This window comes from Puma concolor, chromosome D4 (genome assembly GCF_028749965.1).
Source record: "Puma concolor isolate L17-30 chromosome D4, mPumCon1.1.hap2, whole genome shotgun sequence".
NCBI classification, from domain to species: Eukaryota; Metazoa; Chordata; class Mammalia; order Carnivora; family Felidae; genus Puma; species Puma concolor.
The window spans coordinates 78,879,083-78,886,361 of NC_141679.1; the positions used below are offsets into that span (position 1 = coordinate 78,879,083).

Sequence of the window (7,279 nt, forward strand, 5' to 3'; positions counted from 1 at the left end):
CTGAGCTTATTGGCTGAGGCACAGTTAGGGCTTCCCTGTGGGTAGCCCATCCCTAAGGTCCTGGCTTCCACCAGTGAATCAGGTCACATATAAATTCCCTGTAGTCATGACACTGTCCCCTTCTACTACCATTGCCCTCCCCCCATCCCCAGTCTGGCTTGCCTCCTTTGCCCCATAATTCAACTTGTCCTCTGTTGATGATCTTGATATGAAACATACATATATTTTGCTCCAATATTTGGCAATTCTGTTGGGAGATCCGTAAAGGATAGATTATATCATTCACCTGTAGGAACACAAACAACAAAAAGTAAAGCAAAGCAAATTTTGTTTTCCTTTTTGTCATTACTCCTTATGGAATAAAGTGCATACTCCTAAGCATGAAAATCAAGGTTCTCCCTTATGTGGCTTCAACCACCTGTCCTGTTAGATTTTAATTTACAAAGATTCAATGCTGGGAATGGTACAACCATCTTGTCACCATCATACATGTGTTTTGGACTGCCTGAGACGTGTCCAATCTATGTGCACATTAAGACAAACAGTTCTTATCATTCTGTGAATTCCATATGTTTTCCCCCCTTTCTCATTATCCATGGTTATCTTACTATAGGTCATAGATTCCTCAGTGGCAAAAAAAAAAAAAAAAAAAAATCCCCTTGATCTTTAGGTCAACTATTGGGATTAGAGAAGAGCACTGTACCCAGCAGATATTTGCTGGGACCCTATTGAATTGAATCTGTGGTCATTAGACACAGCCTAGTCTTAATCTGTCCAGAGTTAGCACAATGACTTCTGTGACACAGTGGCTGACATATGATAGAAGATAATGGAAAGAGTGAATAGGTATTATTATTAAGGAAAGTTATCATCATCTTCATCTTTAAAACTCAAGAGTGTCCCAATAAGTAATAATAATAATAATAATAATAACAACAACAACAGCAACAGTAATTTTTGTAGGGTCTTTCCTTTGAGGCAGGGACAGTGCTAAACACTTTTAAGAGTATTATCTTAGGGGCGCCTGGGTGGCTCAGTTGGTTAAGCATCTGACGTTGGCTCAGGTCATGATCTAGTGGTCTGTGAGTTCGAGCCCTGCATCAAACTCTGTGCTGACAGCTTGGAGCCTGGAGCCTGCTTCGGATTCTGTGTCTCCCCCTCTCTCTGCCCCTCCCCTGCTCACACTCTGTCTCTCTCAAAAATAAGTAAACATTAAAAAATTTTTAAAAAGAGTGTTATCTTAAAATGGCAGTTTGTCTTTTTTTTAATGTTTATTTATTTATTTTGAGAGAGAGAGAGAGAGAGCACAAGTAGGGGAGGGGCAGAGAGAGAGGGAAAGAGAGAATCCTAAGCAGGCTCAGCTCTGTCAGCACAGAGCCTGACACAGAGCTTGATCTCATGAACCAGGAGAATCACGACATGAGCAGTGATCAAGAGCTCGACCCTTCACTGACTGAGCCAACTAGGCGCCCTGGCAGGTTGTCTCATTGTCTCCATTTTACAGATGATGAAAATGATGTTTAAAGAGACTAAATAAATCAAAATTACACAATCAATAGGGAGCAGAGGCAGGATTTGAACCCAACTTTGACCGATTGTAGCACTGGTATCTCTTGTTACTATGTTATATCTTGCTTCTCATTCAATTAAGACAGAACAATTAATTACAATCAGATTTGTACTTATACTTTTCTTTCTCCTCCCCAAAAAACTCATCTTTGACTCCACGTGCACCATGAATTGCCCCATCATCCTCTCTAAGAACTAGTTGAGAATTCTTTGCAGTTAATTTTTATCTTCTCTCTCTTTCTTTCCATCTTTGTCCTTCTGACACCAGTGGAGTTACATCTTCCTTGGCGGTTTCCAATCTCAACTAGCAAAGAATAAGGCTCTCGGCTCTGCAGGCCGAGAAAGTAACCTTGGCATAATGAATGACCTGTAGCTTCAGAACGCCTCTGGAATGCCAAATGACCACGGCTCCATGTCTCTGGAATGTGGAATGGCCCCTGCATTAGCCAGGTGACCCACAGCCGCACACCACTGGAATGAAAACTAGATTCTGGCTCCTGGAATACCAAATGTCTGCTCAAGGAAAAAGCAACGGATAAGCCTTCCTGCTGAGGAGGAAGAAATGGTAGTGACTGCCATTGCTGCGATGAGATAACTATCTGTTAATACTAATAACACCTTATTCTGAGTCACACAACTTCTGTGAACCACCTGCTGAAAACTGTCTGACCCTCCCCAAATCGGAGAAACAGATCTCTTCCCATGGGTAGAAATGTGTTCCCCCTACTTTGTGCTTCCTATGCATTGCCTGAAAGAAGAAACAGAAATCTTGTTTCCAAAATTCATTTTCCCAGTGCATTAATTTGGACTTACAAAGCTTTGTAATCCATTTAGACAGCATCGGCATCTACAAAGTCCTGTTCAGAGAATGTAGTTCCCCAGTGAGGGCGCCTGAACCCTTCCTGGAAGTCGCCTGCAAAGGAGACAAGGTGTAAGGATATTTGCATCAATCATGTTCACTAACTGGGATTTTAATGATTCTCTCTTCCCCTTTCTTCTTCATCATCTTTTTTTTCTTCCCAGTGCCATTCCTCAGTGAATATTTCTTTTTCTTTTCTTTTTTTTTTTTTTTCCTTCCTCTTTTCTCTTGCATTTCAATGCACTGGCTTTAAAAGGAGGATTTGCAAACTGAGTATTAAAACTCCAGGGTACTACATCTCCAAAATCTATAAGACGATAAGAAGATAAGAGGCCAAACCCACTGAAAGCTTCCCTCCCGGTGCCTGTGGAACTTGCAGGCTGGTCTATAATACCCCTAAGCGAAAGCAATCTGCCCACCTCCTCCCCACCCAGCCCTCCCTGCCTAATGCAGGCGGATAAACTTAGCATTAAAATTCCCACACTTTGGCAAATGAGTACCCAGGAGGCTGCTGACTCAATCAGAGCTTGTTTTACTTACAGTGTAGTACTGAGAAAAGGCCATAAACTCCAGCCTGACAGATCTGCGATGCTCATTTCAATATGCTTTCCCTGTGTGCGGGCTTGCTGATGAACTTTCATATTCCGCCAACAAAATATAACAAACATATTAACGACGTGTGGTAAATTGCCACTGGATATAGTGGGTCCTGATGACGGAAATGGTTGTGAGTAAATGAGATTGTCTGGCTGCCTAATACCACTTTGGGGTCCAAAATGATGCACTGCCTTGGAGGGAGGCGGGCAGAGGAAGAGGGGGCAAGCCAGCTAACAAGGGACACAGGTGCCCTTGCCCAGGGCAAATGGGGCATTGGAAACCCAAGACAACATTGTGTCAGAGCTATAGAGAGTGTCTGCTTAAACTCATTAATCTGATGTATATTAAAATCAAGACCCAGAGAGGAGATGTAAAAAGCCCAAAGCCACAGAGCAAGTATGTGACTCCTGAATCACAGCCCAGTGCTCTCCTGGTTGGTGGATTTGATTTATACCAGAAGCTGTCTGTAAGAGAGCAGTTGGACAGAAAGAATATAAAGAATGTTCCTGTGGCTCAAGTCAGTCCCGCATTCATCAGTACCAAAATGCACTGCTGGGCTTGTCTTTCTCTTTATCTGTAGTGCTTGACCTTTCTTTTGGGTGCATTAAGGGACACCAAAGGGTGATTTGGACTGAGTGTGCAGTCGTTTTCCTCTACTGCAACCCCAAAAGGACAAGTATAATTCCCTTTCAATTGTCATAGATTCCTAATGACCCATTACAATTCTGACTCCAATTCTAATGTGTGTGTGTTTTTCCCCCAAAACCACCAAGCCACTTTCTGATGGCTGCTGGGTGTTACAGTCCAACTTGATTCTGACACTGTTTACCTGGAGACAGCATCAGGGTCCCCAGGTTAAGGTCTCAGTCCCACGAAATTTTTCTCTACTTCAGATACTAGTCCCAAGTCTGGGCTGTTACCTGTGCTTTTGACTGGTCACTTATTTCAGGTAAATTTAAGGTTTCAAGTTACCAAAAAGATTTTAAAAATGGTTTTTAAGTAGACATACCTTAAGGCATAATTGTTTAAAAGTTCACTTATAAACTTATATCTTACTTACATCTATTTGATTCATTGTTCTTAATTATGTTTAGATTAGTCATGAAAATTTCATGAGACAGTAAACAGCTAACCATCATCTTAAATTATCTTTCTGGCTGATAAATTCTGTACCATAGAGAACATGAGCTTATTTGACTTTTAGTAAAACCCGGGGAGAATAAAAGTATTATATTTAATGCTGATAACTCTAAACTCATGGTTATTTCAATTAAACAAACAAACGTAAACTAGCTTTTATTTACCAAAGATTATCCTAGACCACATGAACTTGAAAAACATTTGGGTTAGGTTTTTTGTATTTCTGAGAGTACAGGATGCAAACTGAGATGTTACAGTTTTTGCTTTAAAATTTCAGCCAGGAGAGATATGTAATCATTCAAAATTCACGAGTTTATAACAGGGCAGTTGCATCCAAGTACTGTTTCTGGCAGATGGAAGAAGTTAAGTTTTTCTGTTCAGATGGCTGAAGCTTTTTACTAATATTTGTGGAAAAGATTGTTAGGATTTTTTATAGGTCGAGTTTTCTTTTTTTTTTTTTTTTAATTTTTTTTTCAACGTTTATTTATTTTTGGGACAGAGAGAGACAGAGCATGAACGGGGGAGGGGCAGAGAGAGAGGGAGACACAGAATCGGAAAGAGGCTCCAGGCTCCGAGCCATCAGCCCAGAGCCCGACGCAGGGCTCGAACTCACGGACCGCGAGATCGTGACCTGGCTGAAGTGGGACGCTCAACCGACTGCGCCACCCAGGCGCCCCTATAGGTCGAGTTTTCAAAATAGCCTTCCCCTCCTTTTTCCCTTCTTACAAGAATTCCCTTGGTTCCTGGAGAAGACCAGGTAGAAGAATTTCATCTCAAAAGGCACAGAGAAATAATACAGGTTCTACCAAGGAGAATTTTTGTTGTCTAAGCCCAGATCTTATACCATATTCGCAAGCCTTTTGAGAAGAATAGGGGAAGTTTTGGGATTGGTAAAAAAAAAAAAAAAAAAAAAAAAAAAAAAGGTGGGCTTTGAGTTGTTTCTAGAGTCACATTTCTGTTGTTATAAAGACTCAATTTGTAGGACAAGGATAGTTGTTTTTAATTCCTCAAAGAAATGGACTGCAACCAGAATGATACAAAGAGGCTGATATATACACATCCTACTATATTATCTTTTATTTGTTTCTTTAGATCAGGGAGAAGATGTTCAACTAAGATGAAAATCAAAGGATTCCTATGTTCTAGATTTACATCTGTGTGTCTTTGGAATGTTTTAGTAAACCCTTCCACAAAGGCTTCAAAATGGTTTTATTTGCTTCTGGTACATAGTTTCATTTAGCTTTGGGGGAAGGCCTTAAAAAATTCTTACTAGGCTTGGGGCGCCTGGGTGGTGCAGTCGGTTAAGCGTCCAACTTCAGCCAGGTCACGATCTCGCGGTCCGTGAGTTCGAGCCCCGCGTCGGGCTCTGGGCTGATGGCTCAGAGCCTGGAGCCTGTTTCCGATTCTGTGTCTCCCTCTCTCTCTGCCCCTCCCCCGTTCGTGCTCTCTCTCTGTCCCAAAGATAGATAAACGTTGAAAAAAAAATTTAAAAAAAAAAAAATTCTTACTAGGCTTTAAATACCAGCTTCTAATTTGGCCAACTTCTGACCATAAGGCCACTTACAACGACAACAAAGCTTTTGAATATCTTGTCAGGTTTCATCTGGGATAAACAGTATTCTTGGCAGTATTAAATAACCTCATGGACACAAAAGGCATCCCCAAAGAGGGTGAAAAAAATTTTCCCTCCCAAGATCCAGAGCCACTCCCAAAGATAACCAAAAGAAAGATTTAGAGAATTCCTTTGAGATCTGGAAATCGTTGGTAGGACCCTAGCTACAAATGGAGTACAACCCACATTTCTGTCTAGCCATATTCTGGGGACCCCCAACCTGACAGTTGCCAAGCCAAGTGCTCAGGATACAAAAATGAGGGAGGCAAGGGCTATCCCTAGGAGGGAAAAGATGGACAACCAATGGGTACCTGACAGCCAATTCATAATCACCATTACAATTTTTTTTTTTTTTCTTTTCCTGCCAATGTTGATTTGGGAAGGAAAGGGCAACATGAAATTGTACTTTCCTCTCTTGACCAGGCACCACAGATAGAAATCTGGAGGAACTGACTTTGGTAACAATTCTTACATTTTGCTGCCTTCTGCCAGTTCTCCCATGATCCCATCTGCAGGCTCCAGAGCCAATTGATGGTTCCAGCATTTCTTATGGAAGGCACCAGAAACCAAGGGAAGAAAGGGGTGCCTGGGTGGCTCAGTCAGTTAAGCCTCTGACTTCAGCTCAGGTCATGATCTCATAGTTCATGAGTTCAAGCCCCGTGATCAGCTCTGTGCTGACAGCCCAGAGCCTGGGGCCTGCTCTGAATCCTGTGTCTCCCTCTCTTTCTGCCCCTCCCTTGCTCTCTCTTTCTCTCTCAAAAATGAATAAATGTTAAAAAGAAAAAGAAACTGGAGGAAAAGTAGTTTTCCCTCTACCTTTTACAGCGAGTGCCTGGCCAAGACACCTTTATCTCCAGGGCACCTCCTAAATGGATAAGCTTATCTAAAATGGTTAAAAGTTCTCCGTAGTGGTCTCCATAATTCAAGATTATCTTTGGTAAAGTTAACCCTGTTCAGCCTTAAAGCAAAATGTTATTCACCTGGGCCTCACACTGGACCCAGCCCAGCTTAGGTCGGATTCAGTCTGGTTCCTAAGGAGGAACCACTCCGACCCGGGCACATTTCAGCCCCAACTGGGTCTGGTTTCCACATCGGAACCACTCTGTTCCTGGACCCGGGGAGGTTTCTTAAGGGGACCCCGTCCAACTCCGGCAGTTTCCGGACCCAGTGTAACTCTGGCCGGGTCAGATTTCACAGTCGGAACCGCTCTGTTCCCGGACCCGGCGGGTTTCCCGGTCGGACCCAGTCCAACTCCGGGCAGTTTCCGGACCCAGTGTAACTCTGGCCGGGTCAGGTTTCCCAGTCGGAACCACTCTGTTCCCGGACCCGGCGGGTTTCCCGGTCGGACCCAGTCCAACTCGGGGCGGTTTCCGGACCCAGTGTAACTCTGGGCGGGTCAGGTTTCCCAGTCGGAACCGCTGTTCCCGGGCCCGGCGGGTTTCCCGGTCGGACCCAGTCCAACTCGGGGCAGTTTCCGGACCGAGGGTAACTCTGGGCGGGTC

General features: G+C 43.3%; 1 long non-coding RNA gene across 1 annotated transcript; it reads right to left on the reverse strand.

Annotated features, from left to right (window-relative positions):
* Positions 1-203: 203 nt before the first annotated feature.
* LOC147575020 (uncharacterized) lies at positions 204-2,466 on the reverse strand. Its single transcript, XR_015243339.1, has 2 exons — positions 2,383-2,466; positions 204-286 (listed from the first exon to the last, which is right to left on the reverse strand). It is a non-coding gene; the product is annotated as an uncharacterized LOC147575020 (long non-coding RNA).
* Positions 2,467-7,279: the final 4,813 nt, after the last annotated feature.